The sequence below is a fragment of the Protopterus annectens genome, chromosome 10.part0 (assembly GCF_019279795.1).
Source record: "Protopterus annectens isolate FY-2018-M chromosome 10.part0, PAN1.0, whole genome shotgun sequence".
Lineage (NCBI taxonomy): Eukaryota > Metazoa > Chordata > Ceratodontiformes > Protopteridae > Protopterus > Protopterus annectens.
The window spans coordinates 1,272,735,470-1,272,761,758 of NC_056744.1; positions in this window are offsets into that span (position 1 = coordinate 1,272,735,470).

The window sequence follows — 26,289 nt, forward strand, 5'->3', positions numbered from 1 at the left end:
AAAGCATTAGTCATTTTTTTATTTTTGATATCATTTAAGTGTTCGTATACCCTTCTCCTCATTTTCTCTCTGTTTTCCCTATATAAAAACTAGGGCAGATCTCGCATATAGCGATATATATCACCCCAAAAGAATCACAGGTGTTAAAAGTCTTACTAACAAATTTTCTACACCTAGATTCAAGATAAATCTGTGAAGCATTTGCCATTGCAGGGCATTGGGAACACATATGGCAAGAAAAAGTTCCAGGCATCTTATTTCCTTTTTTCTTTGGCCTATAATTTGTTGATAAACAATCTTTCAAATTTCTTCCTCTCCTAAAAATAATCTTTGGTGGTTCATTCCCTTTACAGCTTAAATCCGTAATTTGGGCAAATTTGTCAGTTGTTCAGACGAAAAACGCTGTATTTCAGTTGGGGCAAAGCTATGTTACAGAGTTACTCATCAACTTGCTAATTATTTTACATTATACAATGACCCACCATTAATATTCCAAAACGCGCATGCTGATTGGTCAGTGTGCACGTTGTAAATCAGAGTTATAGTAATGGAAAAAGGTCCAGTCACCCGGACTTTTTCCATTAGTATAACTCTTTTCTTACAGCTGTCTCACTATGTTAAATGAATTTAACATAGCGAGACAGCTTTAAAAAAAGTAACGGAGATCTACTTATCTCTGTTGCTTTTTTTAAAGGTGTCTCGCTATGTTAAATGGGTTTAACATAGCGAGACAGCTTTAAAAAAAGCAATGGAGATTCTCCGTTGCTTTTTTTAAAACTGTGTCGCAATGTTAAACTCCTTTAACATAGCGAGACACTTTGTAAAAGCAACGGAGATCTTGCTTTCTCTGTTGCTTTTTGTAAAACTGTCCTGCTATGTTAAATGGGTTTAAATGTTTTTTTTTTTAGAGGGGGTTAACTTAAAAAAAATTCTTCCTTGCCAAGAAATCTTTGGCTTCTCTTATCTAACAGTAATCTGACTGATGGACAAACAAATTTCAATGATCCACAAAGTTTTTTTTTTTTCCTGCTCTCTTGGTTGTCTGTCTTTCTCGCTCTCTCCCTCACAAATTAATTGTGTTAAAGCACAGGAAGAGCACACAAGAGCAACAAAACTAATCAGCGGTCACATCATGTACTCAGATTATGTGACATGGGTGTAGACTTAGTTCAATCGTGTTCCAATTTACTGTGGTTAAAACTGCAATGACTTCTGGGTGTCTTCATTGATGCCTGCAGTCTTCCCAATCTGGACTGTTTTAAAAACAGTCCAGCAACATGAAAAAAAAAAAAAAAAAATATATATATATATATATATATATATATATATATATATATTTTTTTTTTTTAAAGTGGAACTCTAGCACGCATGCTCTAAGTTCCGTGAAACATCACCTCTTCAGGTTTACACACTAGTTTGCAGCTCAAACTGCTACTAGTGAGTAAAAATCACTATTTAAACTCTTTTTTTAAATGACAAAATTGGGGGAGGGGGCTGCAGCTCAGCAGTCCAATGCCATGAGTCACCCCTGATGGTTAAGTATCCCATTCGTAGGTGTGTATGGCATTACAAATTTGGGAGCACAGGGTGACATACATAATAACCTTGCCTAAGGCACTCCACTCTACTGCAGGGAGGACATGCAGACTCCACACAGAAGGCGCTCCAGCCGAAAATCGAATGGGAGAACCTCTTGCTGTAAGGCGACAAGACTACAGCTGCACCACCACGGGATAGCATCTAATGTGGTAAAATATGCTAAAATCTGTCTTCGCTATACATGTAAGTAAGTAATGTCAAACAAATGTCTGCAGCTGTCAGTTAAGAATTTTAGAATTCCTCTAAAGCTTACAGGGCGCAGTATATTACTTCAGAGAGCAAGCTATCTTTAGTCTAATGGGCAAGGGGAATGCGTGGTTAAAACAATGAAAAATATGATGAAGATATATGATCTGTCAGATTAGATGGATATTCATCTTGCATTGTTAGACTATGGAGATACAACTTTATGACCTGTTAGTCCATAATCATCACTATCATAATTATTTACAAGATGTTGGTATGCACAACTGTCATTTGCTGATGGTGCAGGAGTGCAGTACTGGTTAAGTATCCCATTCGTAGGTGTGTATGGCATTACAAATGTGGGAGCACAGGGTGACATATGTAATAACCTTGCCTAAGGCACTCCTGCCTGACATAGTTACTGTGCAGACAGATAAGAAAAAATGCAAACACCACACAATGATATGATGTATTCCACACAGCCATGTACAGTTGGCATCTGCAACAGGAAGGAGCAATGGATATTGTCACAAGCAAGTAAAATGAATGAGTGAATTAAGAAAGGATCTCTGATAATGAACATTATATCATCTTGTCAGACTGATGGCAATTAAATATCTATACTCATGTGCACACAACTGTGAGCAGTCCTATATCAATCGTCCTTGGTCAAGAAAGATTTCTCTGTATTTTTATATACATACCACCCAAGAACTGGAACTCATTCAGCTTTACCACAGTACTCAATGCATCTGCCACAATAGCACTCACACCATGACACTGGCAGAACAAATGTCTACTGCCATGAAATCTAAAGCTAAGTTCACCTGTGTTCATGCAACATATCAAGGGATAATGCTGATGCGATGTAATGGTTGTGTGATGTCAGTACATTCACACAAACTGATTCCCTGTGCTAGAACTGAACATCAAGCTGTACAACTCTTCCAATTAACACTGATTGCAGAAACTTTCTTATGTGTGGGAGTGTAAGGCCATGTTCCTGAAAGAGCGATTGCAGCCAATACACTGATAACCTTGGTGAGTCACCCTCTTCATCACTATCTGCGTTGTCATTATTGTTCTCTAGGATAAAGGCAAAGTCAGGCACACTGTATTCTTCTTTTTCTCTTTTCACAATTTCATCCTTAATTTTTTGGAGAAGTCATCATCCCCACAGCAGTTGACTTCAGCAGCCATCTTGGCATTGTAGGAGTCCATTCCTGGTAGATTCACAGGAACGTAATATCTTGAAATCTGTAAGGATGCATAGGCAGACATGCTGCACTGGTACTTGTGAATCATCATGCATTTTAGTTTGTACATGAGGTTTCAGAGATAAACTTGTCAATTCACTGGCCATAGAAAGTGCACTAAAACACAGATGGTCTGTGTAACAATGAAATATAGTTACTGGAAGTATTCTTATACAAAATGAATGATAACAACAGACACCTGCTCACAGACAGCAAGATCCTGAGCCTGGATGCAGACACCTCGACAAAGAAGGCTCCACAAGACAGCAGGACCCTGAGCCTAGATGTAGATGCCTCCCCCAGACAACAAGACTTGAGCTTGGATGTAGACACCTCCCTCCAGACAGCAGGACCTGAGCTTAGATGTAGATGCCTCCAAAGACAGCAGACCCAAGCGTGGTTGAGCCTCCTTTCCCCAGACAGTAGGACCCAACATACAGCAAATGTAGGCTGGAAGGCCTTTGGTCAACACATCTACACAAAGAAACCAGACAGTTTGTGGGCAGTAGCACCAATATATGGACATTTGTGTCAAAAGTACTCCAAGTTACTGGAAAATATAATGGAACAAGACATTCAGCATAACTGTGCACTCTGGTAACAGCAGAGATAATCTAGCTATAAATTGCAAATATATAAATTGCAAGCCTAAAGGAGTGATCAGCATATTCCCTTTGCAAACTCTGATACAGAGCAAATGTAAGATGGAAGCCTAGCTATAAGCCTATGGTCAACACATCTACAGAAAGCACCCTTCCTTAGAACAGAGTGCTCTCCCCTACACAGAAGCACCCCTTGCTAGACAACAACTACTACCCCTAGACAGAGGCACTCCTACCTAGACAGTGTCTGCTACCCCTAGACAATGGTACTACCAAAATGAACAAATCATTCATACGAGTACCAAAATGCATAAGAACACAATCAAAACAGACTGTTTATACAACACTAAATATAAACAGTATAAATATACATATCATAAATCCAATAAAAATATACATACACACATATGTAAATATTAATACATATATACATACTGTAAAAATAAAATGTGTGTGTGTGTGTATATATATATATATATATATATATATATATGTGTGTGTGTGTGTGTGTGTGCGCGCGCGCATGCGTATGTGTGTATCTAGATAAGTAATTGTAAATTACATAAAATGTATACATATAAAACAACATAGCCTGATATTACAATATTATTATACCATGACCCCCCCCCAAAACGTGCACGCTGATTGGCCAGCGTGCCCATTGTAAATCGAGTTATACTAATGGAAAAGGTCCGGTCGCCCGGACTTTTTTCCATTAGTATAACTCATTTTTTAAAACACTGTCTCGCTATGTTAAATGGGTTTAACATAGCGAGACAGCTTTAAAATAAGCAACGGAGATCTCCGTTGCTTATTTTAAAGCTGTCTCGCCATGTTAAACCCATTTAACATAGCGACAGTGTTAAAAACGAGAAAGCAAGATCTCCGTTGCTTTTATCTCGCTATGTTAAATGAGTTTAACATAGCGAGACAGTTTTAAAATAAGCAGCGGAGATGTCCGTTGCTTATTTTAAACTGTCTCGCCATGTTAAACTCATTTAACATAGCGAGACATAAAAAGCAACGGAGATCTTGCTTTCTCGTTGCTTTTGCCCACAACTCTGATGTACTGCGGGCGCGCAGTACATCAGAACTGCCGCGGATGCCAGACATCTGCGGAAGGGCAGTAAACAGGCATTATACTATGCCATTATTTAAGAAAAGTAACAGTTTCTTTTCTTAAATAATGTCATGGTATAATAGCAATAACCCACTTCTGGGTGTGGGTAATGCTAAATTTACCCACGGTTACTTTGTTTGGTCCCTCGGGCTTCGCCCTCGGGACCAAACCACGCCAACCGTGGGTAAATTTAGCATTACCCACACCCAGGCATGGGTTATTGCTATACTAACCAATATTTCTTTCACACATTCAACACCAGGAATACTAGTTTGGCATGAGGTCTGAAATTCTAAATATGTCAGCACAAACCAATTGGTTAGTGAGGCTGAGAAAAAACAGGATTGTTAGCATCTCTACAACCATTTAGCACTTTTGTCAGAGTGTAAATGCTATTCAAACCTTGATAAAATTCTCGAACTTTGTGAAGCAGAGCAATTACAAACCATTATAATATTATACACACAGTCTCTGTGAACTCCAAGTCAGGCAGGAGGTGAAAACTACAAAGGAGGTCATTGTATGGTTACCATGGTGACCAAGAATGTAAAGACAAATTATTTCTGTAGCTTACATACTGCAATATCACTTATTTAAATTTTCAACTCAGCAGCCAAAAAAAGAAAAAAAAAAAAAAAAAAATCTGACTTATGAAAATTGAAGGACTGTGTCTTTAATCCGCACTGATTTGCTATAAAAACATAAATTTCACAAGGAACAGACCAAAAATGTAAGGAAAAAATCTGGACATTCTGCAAAAATCTGAACAGTTTAGAGGGAAGAGTATACCAGTACACTAACATAACCAAGTAATACAGTTGTTTTTTCCCTTTTGCCCAACATTTGATGGGATACACTCAGCCTTCCCTTGAAAAATCTCTCCCTGATGACCGACCACCATGGTGTCCTTTGTCTCCCCTTTTGACATATAGTACGTATTCCTGTCTTGCCAACCCTTGTGGCTTCTAATCACAACTTAACAGAGCTCCGGACTACTTCTCTGCATGGATTTAAGCAGCAACTAAACAATTTTTGACCTGTAGTGCCTAATCCTGTCTTGGCAACCCTCACGGCTTCTACTCACAACTTACAGAGCTCTGGACTACTTCTCTGCATGGATTTAAGCAGCAACAAAACAATTGTATGTTCTTTTCTGTTAAAAACCTTATTTCCAGGAGACCACACCACTTCGGTTGGCAGCCAGGTACTCCTCCCAGCTCGTCCTTTACTGTTTAACTGAATTAGCCTAGCATCCATTTTGTCCCCCCCCAACAGACATAGCCCAATTAGTGATATTGTAGCAGCTAACTCTCCCGGACTCCTGTTTTATGTAACCTCATCTCCCCACCAGCCACTCTATTATGTTAGCCCTTCTTCTACAGAATGTTACAAGTTAATGTGGTACTTTTCTGACAAAAACTAAAACATACAAACAAAAAGAGTGACTGTTTTCTTTGAGTTCTACCTACCTTCAGTAGTCTGGGCTCTATAGTTACCTTATAACTAAATCAGATTTCTTCACATGCCCTGTCTACTCCCCCCTCAATAAGAGTTTATAAATATCACCTGACACTTAAGTGCCATTTTTTCAAACATCTCTGCCTGCTGACCGATCACCATGGCGTCCTGTGTCTCTCCTGCAAGTCTTATATTTTACCTATTGATTGTGCTTGTTAGCAATTCCCTTATCTGCCATTCTGTAATAACATGCTGTTGTTAAACTCAGTAGCAAAGGCCATCAATATAACTGCAGCCCAGCTGTTTCTAAGTGGGGCACACTTGATGTACTGTGATAATTACTGTTGTTAGTGTCAGCTCCTTTGCCTTGTTTTGAACTTGTACTAGCTGTTATACTATTAGCTTCAGCTCCTTTGCCATGTGTTGCACACATAATAGACATTATACTAGCATTACGTCTGTATAGTAATTATACAATATGGCTACTTAGTTGTTATATTTAGATGGCTTTTGTGACTGCTCTGCTCCTTATATCTGGATTGTTGTTTCTTGTTTGCTTGCATGGAATACCAATATTTTCACTGCAACTTACCATGTTTGTCATTAATACTCCTCTCACTATCTTTTCCCTTATCTGCTCTTATTTGTTTTCTTTATAGTTTGACCTATAGTGCCTAATCCTGTCTTGCCAACCCTTGCGGCTTTTAATCAGAACTTACAGAGTTCTTGAGTACTTCTCTGTATGGATTTAAGCAGCAACTAAATAATTGTATGTTCTTTTCTGTTAAAAAACTTATTTCCAGGACAGCACACCACCTCAGTCTGCAGATGGGTACCCCTCCCAACTCATCCTTTACTGTTTAACTAAATTAGCCTAGTGTCCATTTTGCCCCACCACAGACCTAGCCCAATTATTGATATTGTAACAGCTAACTCTCCTGAACTCCTGTTTTATATAACCTCATCTCCCCAACAGCCACTCTATTACATTAGCCCTTCTTTTACAGAATGTTACAAGGTAATGTAGTATTTTTCTGACAAAAACTAAAACATACAAACAAAAAGAGTGATTGTTTTCTTTGCGTTCTACTTACCTTCTGTAGTCTGGGCTCTACCTGCTCCATTCGCCCTCACTCCACTTGGGCTCACTCCACTCCCCTACCCTATCCCCATTCCCACCCCACCCTTTCATTACATTAATACTAAACATAGCTCCTCCCCTTCCACTCTCAACCAATACACTCTTGAAAATCTTTTCCACACACCTACTCTAATCACACCTCTAGCTTCACCATCTGCATACACCCTCAATTAATACCTCCTATAATACACACAACTGCCTAACATACTACTACCCACTCTTCTCCACTTATCACTACATCGCCATCTCCCACAATATTATTCCCACTGTACAGCTCAGTATATTCTTAATTACCCTTACCATCCTTATTATACTACTCCACACTACCTCCTTCCATTGCCAGTTGTAGATACCTTCTCCAAAAAGTCCCACCCTGTCCAATCCACTTCTAACCACTACTAACAGGTTCTCTGACATCTCATCCTCCTTATTCAACTGCAATTATGCATACCCACTGAAAACAAAATGTTCTAATGTTCATACAAAGTTGAAATCAACGCCTTACAGTCACATGTCTTTCTTACAAACCCTGCATTTGCATATCCTTACACATTATGTCCAGGTTCTCTCACAGTGTGGAGATATTCACCCCAACCCTGTCCCCAAGAATGTTCCATCTCCTAACCAACCTTCTACCACTCAAAACTTATTTATAATAACAATAAATGTTTGCAGTATCTGCAACAAAATCACAGAATTCCAAACATGGCTTTCTCATAATAACTCTGACATTGTAGCAGTCACAGAAATCTGGCTAAAACCACACATACTAAACCCAGAAATTATTACACAAGGTTATAACATACTTAGAAATGACAGACGCCATAAAAAGGTGGGTGTGTAGTACTAATATACTAATAATCTTAAACTGCTACACTCTTTCCTAAACTTACACCATCCTTTGTTGATATAGAACTACTATTAGCATGCCTACACATAAATAACAATAAACAGCTATGCATTGCTACACTGTATATCCCCCCATGCCAAAATATCCCTGTATTAGAAGACTTCCTATCCTGGAAAAACTATAACATCTTCAATAAAACTATTATCCTTGAGGATACTAATATAAACTGGCAAAATCTTATCTCCAACTCCCCAGCAAATAGTATAAACTTGCACAGGTATACTCAACTTATCACAGACCTTACACAGGTTATAACAACCAAACCAAGTCAACTTTAGAATGGATCCTAATCTCTGACCCACAAAAATATTCCAACACCAGTACCCTCCCCAACATTCTAAGTGACCACTCTCCAGCCTTCACCTAGAGGACCCACACCCAAATACCCAAAACTCACTCTTATAAAATATCCAGAAACCTAGCCCACTTTAGCCAAAACCTACTCATAGATACTTTAAAAGCCCACAACTGGAACCCTGTTAAAACACTCCCACTAGAGGACACAGTACTCTATTTCAATAAAAGTCTTTCTTGATACTCTGAATAGTCTAGCCCCCACTTGCACCAAAATGATTAAACATAGCCATACCCCCTGGCTAACAGAACATACCAAACAAATACTTATTTCCAGAGACCGAGCCTGGAAAGAGTGGCACAAAAATAGAACCCCACAAAATGACCTCACCTACAAACAACTTCGCATTACTGCCAAAAAATTAGTAATTAATGACAAGAAAACAGACTTCTCAACACAGTTATCCACCCAAAAGAACAATCCCAAAAAATTTTTGAAATCTGTTTCTTCACTTCTTAATCCCGGAACCCAGCACCATCTCCAGATAAAGGCCCACAAGAAATCGCCCAAATGTTTAACTCTCACTTAATTGAAACTGTTCTTAAACTATTTAAACAATTCTCCCCAACAAGAAAAGCAGCTCAAATAGTTTTGATTTTATTTCAAACCACACCCATTATAACCCAAGCTCTTACTCCTCCCCCAACCACTGAAAACACTAATGATTTTCTATCAACCCCAACTCTCACTTTACAACCAGTACCCACCACCCTTGTGCTTAAACTCCTAACTAAACTGAGACCTTGCTCCCCTTCCACTGATAACCTTCCATCAGAAAACTAGCAGCAGAAGCCATACCACATCAGCATCTTTATTAACTTGTCTATCTCTGAATCCCATGTCCCTCAGCTCTGAAAAAAATACATTCTAATTCCTTGGAACAAAGGTGGTAACACCAATAATCTTTCTAACTACCGGCCTATCTCTTTACTCTCACCTTTATCCAAAATCCTAGAAAAATGCATACATATGCAATTACTAAAACATCTTACTGACAATAATCTCCTTGCTCCCACTGAGCATGGCTTTCGACCCGCTCACAGCACTTTTGCCTTACTCTCATTTACCAATACTGTGTACAAAGCACTGGATGCCAGTCTATCAACTTCAGTCATCCTGATAGACCTATCCAAAGCTTTTAATGGAGTATCACACCCAAAATTATTGCACCAACTCAAAACACTTAATTGCTCCCAGCATACTCTAAACTGGTTTCCAACTACCTAAACAATAGAAAACAGTCTAAAAAAATAACAGAAGAAACCACCCAAAAGAGCGTAAACTCAAAACCGGTCAAATAAAAATAAAAAATGCCACCAAACCCATATAGAACGGTAATACTTGACAAACTTTTTTGCAGAAAAAGACTAAGCGCTTTCAGCCTGTGACTCCCAGGGCTTCATCAGAGTAACTATTAAAATTCAAATGCTAGCTTAAGTAAACTTCTTAACACACTCACATGATCAATGCAATAAGGAAATGAATGAATACTTATTTAAAAAGACAGTACATCAGCATGAGCAAAGTGCTGTGTTCAATAGAAATCACATTTAGCTATACATATAAATGTATATTAATTCACTTATAGCAAATTGTTATAAAGTGCTAGCACACACATGACTAAGCCACCTTGAATAAGATTACCACCAATTTACTGCTAATCATTTCTGTTACATAGCTACATCTGCTCTCCTTCTAATAATTTCTTTACTAGACCTTCCAATATCAATCTGAAAGACTCTAACCTATCTCACCTTACTGACTTCTCCTACTTCGAAATCTTGAACTCCCTACTGTCAGATCAAAGAATTTGTTCCTCCTTAAATTTTACCTAGTTTTCAGAATTACTGTATAATTTACTACATGTTAATATGTCTAGTTGTTTTCTCCATCTCTTATGATTGTCTGCACAAAACAGTAGGTCAGTTTTCACTAAAATTGAATACTATCTCTATGTACTACACAAACTTGTTACATATTTTTAACATTTTATATCTTCCTAGAGCTTTCCTCCCTGGGCCTCCACTGAAAATGGGTCGATAACCCAGGGGACTTTCCTGGTCAACAGATTTCAATAAATAAATAATAAATAAAAATAACGGGCTTTAATAAATAGTTTTTCTCAAACATGCATACCTTCAAGTCGCTAAATAAGTCACCCAACAGTGACATACTTTTGAGTTGCAGACTTCATATCTTTCAGAAAATGCTTGTTAACACAAAGCCTGTTATTTTAGCAACTTTTTAAGTTCATAATACCAATATCTGTCCATATTTTTGGGCCTTCGTCCCCCATTATTTTTGGTGAGATAGCAGTTTGGCCTGAAACACTGTACCCGATTTTAAGAAAAACAAGAAACTGGGGCTGGGACTGGGGCAATAACTCAAATGTTCCAAGTCTGCCATTTAGTAGTAAGTACTTACCAAAAATCTAGAGAGAGTGTCATAATCAAAGTGAACTTAGGCAGTAATTTGTCCTTATTTGCAGAAGATAAGGAATGAAGCACCGAATATTGCCATATAATAAGTCTTTGTTTTGCAGAAGGAAAGGAAAAAAAGCACCGGACTGCCCTGCTTTTATTTACTAGACTTTAGTAGGGGCAGTTATATACATGAAGAGATATTTAGTGACTCTATTGGATGCTCTAGAAGTGCAAGCTTTAGTTTTAGCTGAGGTTTAGACAAATCTCGGTTAAAGCTATAAATGAGAGTTTGACTGCTGCAACAAACGTTTTTTTTTTTGTTTGTTTTTTTAAATATAGCATAAAATAGCATAGTAGTTATGTCTGCAGTATACCTCTGTGCAGTTTTGCAGTTTCTTGGGGCCTGATTAAAAAAAAAAGGATTTTACACTTTGGCTAGTGTGTGCTTGCTTCTGTGAAAAACCCTCTGGAAAACATGTTTTTTTAACAGAAAACTCTAATGGAAAGGATATTTTGTTCTACTGCAATTTTCAATGGCTTAAATGCAAAAATAACTTGTCGGTGTTTAGGTTTCTACAAATTAAAATAAACCTCTTAAAAAATGAGACAGGCACCCTGATGTGGTGCATGCATAGTGGGACAGCATTTCAAAAGTAACATGAAACCTAAGGCACCAATCGCAAAGCACATACATTATGCTATAGGCTTGAAAAGGTTAATGAAGATAAAACAAAGCTATAGCTGTAAATTGTGGACATACATAAACTGGTTCAGCAATACTCATATTTCTGGGGACATGATAAGATAGTATTTAGGAGTATGGATTAAAAAGGCTTCTGTTATGGCAGATAAGGATATTAAGAAGAGACAAAATTTGAGGAACTAGAAGCTCTATTTTATTTTTACGGATACTAAGATTAAGCAGTAAAAATGTTTTGAGTTCCTTTAGTTTTACATGCATGTCAGGCGTATCTTTTATCAACCAGAGAAAAAGTTGTGGACAATAATTAGTAAAGAGTTGAAAGAATTTATCTGGGAGTGGAAGAGGGCAAGAGTTACGTGGGATAAGTTAATCCTTCCAATAGAACAAGGTCATTTGCATACCTGACTTGAATGACTTCAGATCCACACAGTTAAGGCTCAAATATGTGACACAGACAGAAGGGTATAATTCAGAATGGAAATGGATAATGATGAAGCAGGGGAGTTCAAGAAATAAATATAGAGGGAGGGGGTTCTGGATTCAGATCCTTAAAGAAAACAACAACCATACAAAATATTATATTCCCAAGGTAAAAAAAAAGTATTCTAAGAACTAAGCTAACATGAGAATGGAGAAAGGAGATTTTCCCAATGGAGATAATTGCAAGCATGTTTGCAGAAAACAGGCAAGAGGGGACTGGAATGCACTGGAGAAAACTGGCAAAGGAACCAATGTATTGGGGGCAAAACTCCAGAAGGGTATTAGAATCGGATGAGGCAAAGAAAAAATTTGGACCGCAGGCTAGAGACTACCTTCCTTACCAGGGATTGATAGACTATAGGCAAAGAGAAGGGGATAGGAGAATCTTAAGTGAAAGACCTGCTCTGGTATAGTTTTTAGATGAATCTGGAACAGAAGCTGTCGTTAAAAACTGGAATAATTAGTAGGGCATATACAATATTCAATGATAACTATAAGAATCAATCAAAAGGAGGTTAGAAAAGATTGGGAAGAGCTAGTACAAAAGCAATTTGCAAGAGAAAAATGGAAGGACATACGTGTGGCCCCTAAGTATGCAACAAAGTCCAGAAAGTTTAGAATCTTTGCTTGGAAGTATTTGCATAAGTATTTTTATTCCCCAGGCAGAATTCAAAGAATATTTCCTCACATAGACAGCAAATATTGGAGGTGTGGTGGGGAAGAAAGAGGCAACTGGGAATATATGTTTTGGAAGTGTAATGAGTTGGCATATTTTAAAAATTCCCTACAGAGTACGCTGTCATAAATATTTGGTGAGCAACTTGCTGTAACTAAGGAAATGATTCTTTTCAGCTGGGGCACAGGATCTGAATTACCTAGACATAGTAATATAGAACTTATTAAGTTTAATTCTGTTAGCTGACAAAAAATCAATTATTAGAAAATGAAAATCAAAGTCTAAACTAACTGTAGTTGAAGGACTGAATATTAGAAAAGAGATAAAGGAACTAGAAGAGGGATTTTTACAAAAAGGGAAGGAGAAAGTTACACAATAATAAATGGAAATTGTGTGAACAATGCATACAGAGTAAAGTTGAAGAGGAGTGAGGTTTAAGGGAAGGCAGGAATTCAGCAATTTATGTAATGTCAGACTGATGATAGTTACAAAGAAAGAAAAGATATGTGATGTATAATGTCTGTAAATGGAAAAAATGTTAATCTGTTTTTTTCTTTTCTGTTAATGTATGTTTGCTTATGTTTTTTTTAAGAATGCTTTATTTTGTTTTCAAATAATAAAATACATTAAACTGACAATTTAGAAGTTACAATGCTAATTGAAACAAAATACTATAGCTCAAAACATGTGGGGTATACAATAACTATCCAATAAAACATCTTCCTAAATACAACTATTTATACTATGTACAATAAGTACTACACATGAAAAAGAAAACTTGCATGATATCAACAGTGCAGATATAAATACGTTTTCAGATTAATTATCTGTTTGAGAAACAAAAATTGGATAGGCATTCTGAATTCAGTCTTTTAATATATGTTCTAGGAGAAAGTTCCAGTATTTCTGGTAACAGAGATGTTTATTCATATTTTTAGTTATAAGTTTATGTGAGGGTATATATATAACTGCCATTTTTCTGAAACCTGACCAAGAATGTTTGAGTGTGTCTTAAGTGATAATTTAATAAAGTTGTTTAAAAAATTAGATGTAGGTGTCCTGTAAGCATGTAAGACCCTCCCCCCCAAAACAGTACACTATATGCAGTAATATTTCTGATTTTTTGCATGACTTGTGGGTTGTTGAACAAAAGATGGTGCAGCATTTACATTGTCTATAATTGTTTTGTATTCTTCATTGCATTAAATAATGAGTTAATTCACTAATAGGCCTGGATTGTGTAATATAGTTTAACCATGCTGTATTACTTTATTACCCTTTCCCAAAGAATAGACACTACTTCTTACACTAGCCAAAGCCAACTGACTGTCAGTTCAGCAATGAGCTATTTTACTCCTAGGATCCCAACTTTTTTTGGCTCCTGAAAGAAAGCTTTTGCCCTTCTCTTTCCTCTAGTTTACTTAAACAGTCTCAGTCATATAATCTTAAATCTCATTGCCATTCAGAGCCTCTCTTGCAAGCATCTAATATCAGACTTATGTGCTCTAACCACTCACATTCTACCCCTGGACCCAAGCTCTGGAGGGATCTTCCCACAAATCTTATAGACCTCTCAAACTACTCCTCATTTCAGGTACAATTTAAAGAATATCTCACAGCACAAGTTTTTGTAAATGCTCTGTTTCAGGTCACATAACCTAGTCTCCCTTACTTCTGACACATACTGCTATCATTTTCACTATAGCATCTCTTCTCTAAATCATAATAGTTCACTATTCTAACTGATGTAAATATTGTACATAGCGTTTTTTGCTAACCGCCTTCTTAAATTACTTTTTCTACAGTATATTAACTATTCCTTTGTTTTTGGTGGTCTCTTATTGCATAAATTATTTTTATTTTTCCACTTGATTTGTGTTCACATTCTAGGCTGAGATCGAAATTGGTCCAATGGGATTAGTGCTTTACCCCAGCTAAACTGTATAAATAAATAAATATCTTTGCATTACCTTCTTTACAGCCTCCAGCAACTGCAAAGGGGTGTTGTTCATGAGTTCAGAACAGTCTGATCTTCAGTATTCATTATGTAGTCACTGTTGCATATTACTGCGATACAGTCTTCTTTAGGAGACTGGATATAAAGGATTTCTGCATTTTGTTACTCTGGCAGTTAATTCAGAGGACTACAGCTCCAATATGTTAGTGAGCTGCCTCCTACGGCAAGGATGCATTGTTTGAATTTTTCCACCTGTGTGACATTGAGCAAGTCACTTAACTATATAGTGCTTTGGTAATTAGGAATTTGGGAGAGGCTCCTTAATGGCCTCTTGGACTGCATGTCTAGTAACAATGAACTAGTTGTCATTGCTTGTCAGCTGTCCCCTATTGCACAGCTGATCTAGTTCAGGACATATTATGGCAATATCACCAGCACACATTTTTTTAATGCAACATAGGCAATTTATTCTTTGAGGGCAGCAGGAACTGCATTTGTAGGTGAAGGACTGAAACACAAAGTTCTTTGTCAGCAGCAACTTCTGCACTAGTAATAGCTCTCCTTAATGTGGAATTATTCAGATGACTTTTACTTCTGCAGAGATTGTGCATCTTGACTTTAGCATGTCTTATCAGGCATTTATTATTTCTTATGCTCTCATAATCACTCTTCTTTTTAAACTGTGCTATACCCGGTTGGACCATATGAGATGACACTTGTAATCTTTACACAGTTTAATGTAGTTCATAAAAAGTTAAAAATAAAATACTAGTAATTTATTTATTTTGTTAACTATAACAGGTGTACATTGTCAACAAAATAGCTATAACTGCTTGGGGGGCTCTGTGTGGTGAAAGTCCATAAGCTCTTATCATCTGTTTCATTTTAAAATACATTAATCTGGCTTTGCTGGACTAGTGTACATGTGTGAGTGTGAATTAAGAAGGAATAATCTGGCTACCATATGTTTGTTTAAAACAATTTTGAAATATATAATTTTGGTCATTATTACTGTTGGAGAAATATGTATTTAATATGTATGTTTAGTTCTTATTAGAAGCTAAAAGAGTTAACACATTTCATTCTATTTTATGTACAGCTTAATTCTGTATGAAATTATAAGATGATTTTTCAAACCACAGTATGCTTTCTGAAACTGCAAGATGCACCCTGACCTAGTATTTGCTAGCACAGCAAAATTCATGTTTATGCCTTTTGGAAATGTACTGAGAAGCAGGTGATTATCTGCTAGGTCAGGAAAATGTATGAATAGTGTATGAATAGAACAATACTGTTTTCTATAATATGATTGACTATGAACAATCAGCTCTGTTCGTGTTATGAGAACATGCACAGCTGCGGAAAAGAAGAGATACATGAAACAAAAGACTGCTTGAAGAATCTGTACTTGCTTTGTGCTCGAATTAACTATAGAACCTTGAATGGTAACATAACATAGTGGGAAGTTGTATCTAACCGGTGGTCACCAAGGCCACGTTGTTTTTCTTAGGAAGTTTTTCATAAAATTGATAATGCAAGCAGAAAATCATGGACAAACAGCTGCTATTTAATGATGATGTTAAAACTTGTGATCTGTTACGTCAGCTTGGTAGGCAATGTCTTGTTAGAAAGTGTATAAAGATTGACTTACTTCCTGATTTTAGTTAGACAAACTCTGTATTAGCACGTTTTTGTCTCCTTGCTGCAAGATTAAGTGCTTTAACCTGAACCTGCCGTGTATTGATCATTTTTTAAGTTTATTTTTCCTTTGACAGATTGGTCCTTCGGACCGGAAAACTTTCGCTCTAGCTCAGGTCAGATGGGCTCGGTGGCATGAAACCGTACGGGGAAGAGGCCACATCGGTTCTTCTGCTCTGAAAGACCTCCGACTGAATTGTCATTCAAAAGAGGCCAGCCACTGTTTCTGATCTGCGATTGGAGGACGAGTCAACGGTTCCAGTGAGATGATCAATCACGGAGGCTCAGGTAAGGAGGAATTTACTTTTTCTTTGTTTCAGATCAGGGACTTGTTACAGTATTTGTTTTTGTCAGGGAGATTTTATATAAATCAGGGACAAAAAAGATTGCTGTCTTGTCATAGATCAGGGAAACAGGATAGGTAGGCAGTTATTCTAGATAAACTGTGAAAAAGAGAAAATTGTGGTACCACGTGATAAGAAGGGTTACGTAATAACAATTTCTAACTAAGTTAAGACAACATGGGAAATAAGTGCACAAAAAGATCCCAAGATCCACCATTAACCGAAGACGCGAAATATATGCAATTACAGCGTGCCGATAACGTTAGGTACTATAAAAAATGGGTTAATAAATACAAATCTGATGGCAAATTAGATAAACCTTCACTTATCAAACTTGTCAAACAACTTAAAACAGACGCAAAAGGTCAGGTAAAAAAGCAACGTCAATTGGGAGTTCCTCAGGCACACAGGTGGCTTGAGGAAGCAAACCGCAGGGAACAAAAGAATAAAAATTCAAAAGCAATGCTTTGAGGCAAAGAAGACAATAACTTGGTAATAGCATCGGCCCCTCCACTCCCCTTACCAGAATATGAAGCTAGTGGACAAGCAGATCCACCTCCGCTATACCCAACTGTCCCTGTGAAATCAAAACCGTTTGTCAGAGATCCTGTCGAGACTAGGTCTCGAACACACAACTTACGAGGGGATATTGAATTGTATGAAATGAATAAAAATTCACAGGCTATGAGTGAAGAAGAGATATGTCCACTCATAGAAGTACCAAATCCACAGACAGGATAAGCAGGACAGGACCCAACTCTTCTAGTATATAGACTGTGGACACCGGAAGACATCCGGAAAGCCACAGAAGGAATTCCCCTTCCAAAATTTAATTTTAGAAAATTCTTAGAAGACTTACAGGGCATGAGGTTAAGTTACCATTTAAATGGAGAGGAAATAGAGAAAGTAGTTAGACAAATTGTAGGTCCAGATTGGCACATGATCAGTGGCAACTGGAATCCCCGTGACGCAGAACACAGGCCACTCCCACATAGTAACGCAGAACTGAATAACAGAGTGAAAGGTCTGACAGACCGAATCTCTGAGAAATGGAAGCCTAGGGCTGACTGGACTTGCATTAATCAATGCATCCAACAAGATTGTGAAACTGTTGATAGATATTATGCCAGATTATTAGAGTGTTTTAATAACCATTGTGGAATGCAGGTACCTGAAGACCAAACACATGATTCCCCATATGAGCAGCAACTAAAGAATGCATTGGTAGTATTGCACCCATAAGTAGTTTTATTACAAAGCACATGGTAGATCATCGTAAGAGTAGATTACAGTCATTACTTGAATATGCAAGACATGCTGAAAGGCGTTTTAATAGCAAAAAGAAAAAGAAAACTCAAGTATTTGCAGTAGAAGATGGAGCAGAAGTCTTTGTAGTACAGTCCGGGAAGAAGGGTAAGAAAAATGCCCAGGGAAACAAACAATCTGATAAGCGATCAGAGGAGTTTGAAGAGAGAAAGAAAAGGGGTGAATGTTTTAAATGCGGAAAAAAGGGACATTTGGCAAGGGATTGCAGGCAAAATAAGAAGGTAACCATGGAAGACAAGGAGGGTGAGGACGGACTATATGATAGTCAAGAATCACTAGAAGGGAATAACCAAGAAAAGACAAATGCAAATGTGATAGAAGGAGTAGAGAATGTGATAGAAGAAATAGAGGAAGTACAAGAGATCACCGATGGTGAAGAAAATGAAATTTTAGACCTGGCATTATTGAGCCTAGAGCTCTACTTAGCAGACACAAAACCGGAAGTAACACTTCTGGTAGAGGGGAGGGAAGTTAAATTCCTGTGTGACTCAGGGGCTGCAAGGACCCTGATACATCCTTCCAAACTACCAGAAAATTCAGAATCACTTGATTACATATTCGTGAAAGCAGCTAATGGACAGCTGCATCGGGAGCCACTCTCTCACAACATAGCAATAACTGACCCTGTTTCAGGGATGACCCAGAAAAGCAAAATTGTTGTTTCTGCAAAATGCCCAGTAAATCTTTTGGGCAGAGACCTTATGCAGATATTTGGCATAGCAGTAGTTCCAACTATGCAGGGTATAGAAGCACAGCGACAAATGGATACTTTTGTGGTACGACCGGAGGGTGAAACATTTTATTGGTACAGCCAGGACTTGGTTACGACTGGTCCAGGGGCAGTAACCGAAGAACTGATGAACACAGCCATCAGTAAATCCCCCCTCCCTTGACACTGATAAACAACATTTGTTGCATTGTACTCTATATTACTGTAGCAAACCAGGACCTGATAAAGAATATGAGCAAGAACTGTTTAAAAACCATGCTAACAGATTAGTATTACGTAATCTGTACTGGGACACAGAAGGAAACAGTGTAGTTAGCTGTTCATTGCCCCAGGAATTCCTAGCACTTTACAAATCTAATCGATTACCACATGTCAGTTTGACTAAAGATAAGAATGTGAGGTGGGCAGACTTAGGAGAAAAAGTCACAAGGTGGGAAAAACAGACAGAAATAGAGCTTTCAGAACAAGGAGTACAAAAGCAGAAGTTGAATTGGATAACACAGACACACCCAGCTGTGCACTTGCAGGCAAGTGAGGACAGCTGAGTAGCATTCTTACTAGAGGAAGAGGAAAAAGCCTTACGAGGCATACCAGAGACTCTCTGGTCAACAGGGAAATCAGATGTAGGACTTATTCGTACAGCAGGACCAGTCACTATCACGCCAAAGTCAGCATTTAGACCTCAAAAGAGACAGTATCCCTTAAGAAAGGATGCAGAAGTAGGAATCAAACCTATAATAGCAGCCTTACTTAAGGAAGGAGTATTAACAGAATCTCCCGATTCGCCATGTAATACACCCTTATTTCCTGTTAGGAAAGCAAATGGAGAATGGAGAATGGCGTATGGTCCAAGATTTACAAGCTGTAAATGACGCAGTTATACCTAGAGCACCTACGGTGCCAGATCCACACACCTTATTAAATGATTTGAAACCTCAACAAAAGTATTTTTCTGTGGTGGATATTAGCAATGCGTTTTTCTCAATACCGATACACCCTGACAGCCAACATTGGTTTGCATTTACATTTCAGGGGAAAAGGTATACTTACACGCGACTACCACAGGGATATTGTGAGAGTCCAACAATATTCGCACAGGAAATGGCAAGTAACCTGGCGGGATTTATCCCACTGAAAGGCAGCCAGATTTTACTTTATGTAAACGACATTCTGCTGGCAGCCCCCACCCAGCAAGAATGCAGAGAAGATACCATAGCATTACTACAATTTCTAGCCACTCAAGGACACAAAGTCAACAAAAACAAACTGTAACTTTGGAAAAAACAGGTTAAATACCTGGGATATGTAATATCCAAAGAAGGCAGAATATTAGATGAAGACAAAAAAACAGCAATATTACAAGCACCCAAACCGACTACCAAGAAGGAAATGATGTCCTTCCTAGGTACGACTAATTTTTGTCGGAGTTGGATTCCAAACTATGCCTTGGAATCTGCTCCACTGACCAACTTAATATTCAAGAAGCCTATGGCAGCACAAGATTCATTACAATGGACACCAGCAGCAGAATCAGCTTTCTGCAAATTGAAACAACTGATAGCATCCTCATTAGTTTTAGGATTACCAAACTATCATAAATGATTTTTCCAAACTGTAGATTGTAAGCAGGACTATATGACATCAGTGTTAACACAGCAACTTGGGGATAAACAATGCCCCATAGCTTACTATTCATCACAGCTAGACCCAGTGGCGCGATCCTTGCCCCACTGTGTACAAGCAGTAGTCGCAGCTGCAATGACAGTGCAGGCTTCAGCCTCAGTAGTGTTGTTCCACCCTTTCACATTGAGAGTGCCTCATGCAGTTGAGATTATTTTACTGCAAGAAAAAGTAGCATATCTTTCTCCTGCTAGACATCTTTCCTGTATGACTATACTGTTGAGCCAACCTCATATGACAATTGAACGATGCACAACTTTGAATCCGTCAACCTTGCTCCCAACCCCTGCAGATGGCAAACCACACTGCTGCCTGCAGGAGATTGAGCAAAAGACACTGCCTAGAAAAGATCTCACAGATGTTCCCTTGGATGATGCCGAGGTGATATACTATGTGGACGGCTCGTGTAAAAGGGGTCCTACAGGACAGAATCTAGTGGGGTATGCAGCAGTTTCTGATACTGAGATTTTAGAAGCAAAGTCTTTACCACACAACTTATCTGCACAAGCAGCAGAATTGATTGCTTTAACAAGGGCATGTACCTTGGCAAAGGATAAATGTGTGAACATTTTTACTGACACTCAGTACGCTTTTTCTACTGTACATGTTTTTGCGCAGCAGTGGAAAAATAGAAGAATGATAACATCTACTGGTAAAACAATTAACCATGCGCAATTTATTTTAGATTTGTTAGAATCTATTCAGTTACCTCAGAAAGTAGCTATTTGTAAATGCATAGCTCATACCAAACAACAGGATAGGATTTCAAAAGGTAATGCGAGAGCTGATACAGCTGCAAAGCAGGCAGCTTCAGCCTCAGAAGTATTTCTTTTGAGTGAGGAATTACAACCATCTGAGATTGTTGATTTAGAAATGTTAAAAACAATGCAGACACTTACTACAAATGTAGAAAAACAAAAATGGATAAAACGAGGAGCAATTCTTGAGAAAGGGCTGTACATCTCCAAAGAAAGAAAACCAATTTTACCATCTAACTTGTTTAGATATGCAGCTTTGTTGAGCCATGGGCAGTGCCATGTCTCAACAGGGGGGATGGTACAGTTAGTGAATTGAGTGTTTACAACATATGGATTTACAAACTACACAAAAACTTTTTGTGCAGCATGCCATGTTTGTAACAGGCATCATGCACAGGGAGCACTGAAACCTAAGCAAGGGAGTTTCCCTACACCACCGTATCCGTTCCATACTATCTGTATGGATTTCATAGAACTAAACAAATGTGAAAATAAAAAGTACTGTCTTGTCATTATAGATATGTTTTCCAAATGGGTGGAAGCTTTTCCAACCAAAAATCCAGATGCAGCTACTGTTGCAAAAGTCCTTGTTAAAGAAATTATTCCTAGATTTGGCATACCGGAAAAGATCTATAGTGACAATGGCACACACTTTGTAAATCAAACCATACAACAATTGAGCCGTTATTTCGGGATTTCTTTGAAAAACCATTGTGCATACCACCCCCAATCTGCAGGATTAGTAGAGAGGCATAATGGAGTTCTGAAAAATAAGCTTAGGAAATTGATTAGTGAGACACAAAAGAACTGGGTGCACTGTCTGCCTCTGGCACTGTTGAGCATGAGAACTGTTCCAAATGCAAAAGGGTTAACTCCTTTTGAAATACTGTTTGGGAGGGCATATTATACACCTCAGTGGAAACCTCTCATGCCTGCAGAAAAAGGAGGCTGACAGTTCACTTGCAGAGTATATGAGGCGATTTTTGAATAACAAACTTCTGCAGTTAAATTCTGTTTCAGATAAAGAACAAGCCAGACCATTGGAAGCAGCAGTAGTCCCAGGCACGTGGGTCTGGGTGAAAGTTGTGAAAAAAAGAAATTGGAGTTCTCCAAAGTGGGAAGGGCCATACCAAGTGCTACTGTCAACACCCACTGCAGTCAAGATCGCAGAGTGAGCGTCCTGGATTCATCTGACACACTGTAAATTGGTTAAGAACTTTGAACTGGACAAAAACCTTGTTACTGTTATACAACGAGAACAAAATGACCAGGTATAGAATAAACAGGGATGCAGAACAACCTCAGAAAAATTGCATGATCATCCTGTTAGCTATACTGATAACAATGATCTTTTTGCTGTGGCCTTTCCTTTTTTCAGCCACACGAGTTGAACTGAACAAACGTGATGCATTACTCATAGACTGGCATCCAAACTTTAACACTTACCAAGCAATTAAATATGTGTATGCTGAGACTTTTAGTGTTTCAAACTGCTGGATTTGCACAGCTATACCAACAGCATACGGGGGATTATTAATGACTGCTGTCCCCCTAGGGGTCAATGAGACCTGGGAAAACTTGATTTTTGATACTACACCTGTGAAATCACAAGACTAGTTAGCATTGTACCTACCTGTTACACAAGAAGGAATTGTATGTTTTTATAAAAATGACACTATTCAGGTGGGTTGGAGCAATTGCAATGTGACTGTTTCTTATAAATGTTATATTAAGGCTAATAAGGCAGAAACTATCTGTGATGCAAACTATGACTCATATCTTGAAAAAATGAAGAGAACTGTTAGTGAAATACAACATAATCCTGTTCTTTTGAAGCAACTTTCTATTATTGACAAGAAAATGTTTCATGCAGGGCAAGCATATATCAATACTAAAGTAGAGAATTGTTATTTTGTTTGTGGGAAAAAGTCATACAAATGGCTACCTGAGAATTGGTCCGGCAGTTGTTTTTTGGGTTACCTGGTCCCGGCCATACGACACACTGCAGCTTTGCCTCAAGGAAAAATTCGAAACGTCAGAGAGGTCAGCAGTAAACCTGGAAGTCCAATCAAGAGACCCGAGAATCCAGTGGGACGAATCGAAGCAGGGTGGAGAAACCATAACTCTGTCAAAAACAAAGATAAACTGACACACATGGACTTCAGTGACACTATTATATCATGGGCAGGCATAGCCCCTGCATATGGCGCAGTGAAATTGATTTGGGAGCTGAGAAAACTGTCCAAACTTCTCAAAGTTATGAGCAATGCAACTTTTTCTGCTCTCGAATTAGTGACTGATGAACTAAATGCTATGAGAACTGTGGTGCTTCAAAACCGCATGGCTCTTGACTTCACCCTAGTGGCGAGAGGTGGTACGTGTGCTTTAATCAAAGAAGAATGCTGTTCGTATATTCCTGACAACCAGCATGAGATAAACGACCATCTTGAGGTGATCCAGCAAGTGTCGACCATGACCAAACCAGGCCCAAACTCTCTGATGGACTTTTTCCAGAATTTGTTTGGGGGGTGGGGTTCCATCCTAATGAACATCCTGATTGCCATTTGTGTGGGATTACTCCTATTAGGAGCATGCATTTGTTGTGGTATTCCCTGCATGAAAAAGTTATTCAAAGATTTTATAGACATATCAGTTTCTGAGAATTTATATCATAGTACTGAAATTGAAGAGTTGTTGAAAACTGAAATGCTTTCATAAGTTTAAACTGAATGACTCTCTTAATTGCAAATCCGAACTGGAAGAGATTAGGAGAAGAAGCAAACTGTTTATGCTTTTGAAAATAGAATAAAAAGTATTAACAGGGGGGAAATATGTATTTAATATGTATGTTTAGTGTTTATTAGAAGCTAAAAGAGTTAACACATTTCATTCTATTTTATGTACAGCTTAATTCTGTATGAAATTATAAGATGATTTTTCAAACCACAGTATGCTTTCTGAAACTGCAAGATGCACCCTGACCTAGTATTTGCTAGCACAGCAAAATTCATGTTTATGCCTTTTGGAAATGTACTGAGAAGCAGGTGATTATCTGCTAGGTCAGGAAAATGTATGAATAGTGTATGAATAGAACAATACTGTTTTCTATAATATGATTGAATATGAACAATCAGCTCTGTTTGTGTTATGAGAACATGCACAGCTGCAGAAGAGAAGAGATACATGAAACAAAAGACTGCTTGAAGAATCTGTACTTGCTTTGTGCTCGAATTAGCTATAGAACCTTGAATGGTAACATAACATAGTGGGAAGTTGTATCTAACCAGTAGTCACCAAGGCCACATTGTTTTTCTTAGGAAGTTTTTCATAAAATTGATAATGCAAGCAGAAAATCATGGACAAACAGCTGCTATGTAATGATGATGTTAAAACTTGTGATCTGTTACGTCAGCTTGGTAGGCAATGTCTTGTTAGAAAGTGTATAAAGATTGACTTACTTCCTGATTTTAGTTAGACAAACTCTGTATTAGCATGTTTTTGTCTCCTTGCTGCAAGATTAAAGTGCCTTAACCTGAACCTGCCGTGTATTGATCATTTTTGAAGTTTATTTTTCCTTTGACAATTACTATTTTTACAAACATCTGAGAAGGATGCAGTCAACAGTGTAACTATAATTGCTTGGTTTGGAGAGGTCTATAGATAAAAAATGACCTACCCTGATGAGCTGATAAAACGTCATTAGTCTTGTCTTTGTGGGATAACTGTGCATTTGTGTAAAGCAAATTTAACACTTTATTATAGCCATTTTTATCACACTCAGACATGTGATGTGTACACAATTTAGTGGCCATAACTGTTAAGTAGAGATATTGGTAGATTATAATGACAGTACTTTGAGTGGCCTTGTTTGGCTGAAATGTTCTGAAACAGGTACTTTTGTCATTATTTGTTCATACATTTTGTTTCATAGCTTACTAGAAAAATGTTTAAACTACAAATTTAAAATGAACTCTAACAAATGTTGCTGTATTAAACAAGAAGTATAATTTAAATCAATCAGGAATCTGAATCAAAGAACACATGCATTTTGTGCATGGTCATAAAAATGTTTGAAATCAGCCCAGGGACCAAGGTACATTTAATATGACACTGGCCAGATGCATCTTCAATGAGTATAGTTTTAACAGAAGAAAAAATTACTGTTGCTCATGCTATATTTGTTTTCAATGTGTAACTGTTTTGTTTAGCAAATGACATATAGAGATGGCAGCACAAAGTAATAGAGAGTATTAGCATGGTACACATATTGATCACATTAATTTGCTTTGTAATTCCTATGCTCCAAAACCATGCCAGCAGTCATTTTCTATACCATTAAACAATTTTCAGTGAAATGTCCTGTCCATGAAATGGGTTTTTGATAAAATGAACCACTGTTTTTGTTTGTCAGTAAAGTGAGTTATCAACCAAACAAACATAACCAACACACTCCCACCTCCAAGTTCAAGATGGTCCAGTGCCACTGCCAGTAAAACAGTGTGAGAGGCCACTTATCTTGCTTTCTTACCTGCCTACTCCCTTATCCCATCTACTGGATGGTGTTCCTCCTCCTCCCGATTTACATTTCATGCATTGATTTTTACATACATTACAGTGACATCTTCATCTTTTTTTCTATCACCTACACTACTTCAGAACAACTTATACTCATGCATTTCCATGTCCAGCTCCTCTTGCTGCTGTCTCTCGTCAGTGTGATGCCTGCAATATCCACCTTCCCTTCTTATATCACTGCTTACGGCTGCTCTCCCTCTCCTAAGATAGACTATGCTGCAAAATAATACAGGTATGTTCTGAGTCAATTTTATACATTCCTCTGCAATGTTCTGCACCTTTTTTGCCTTCTGTTAAACTACCTAAATACCC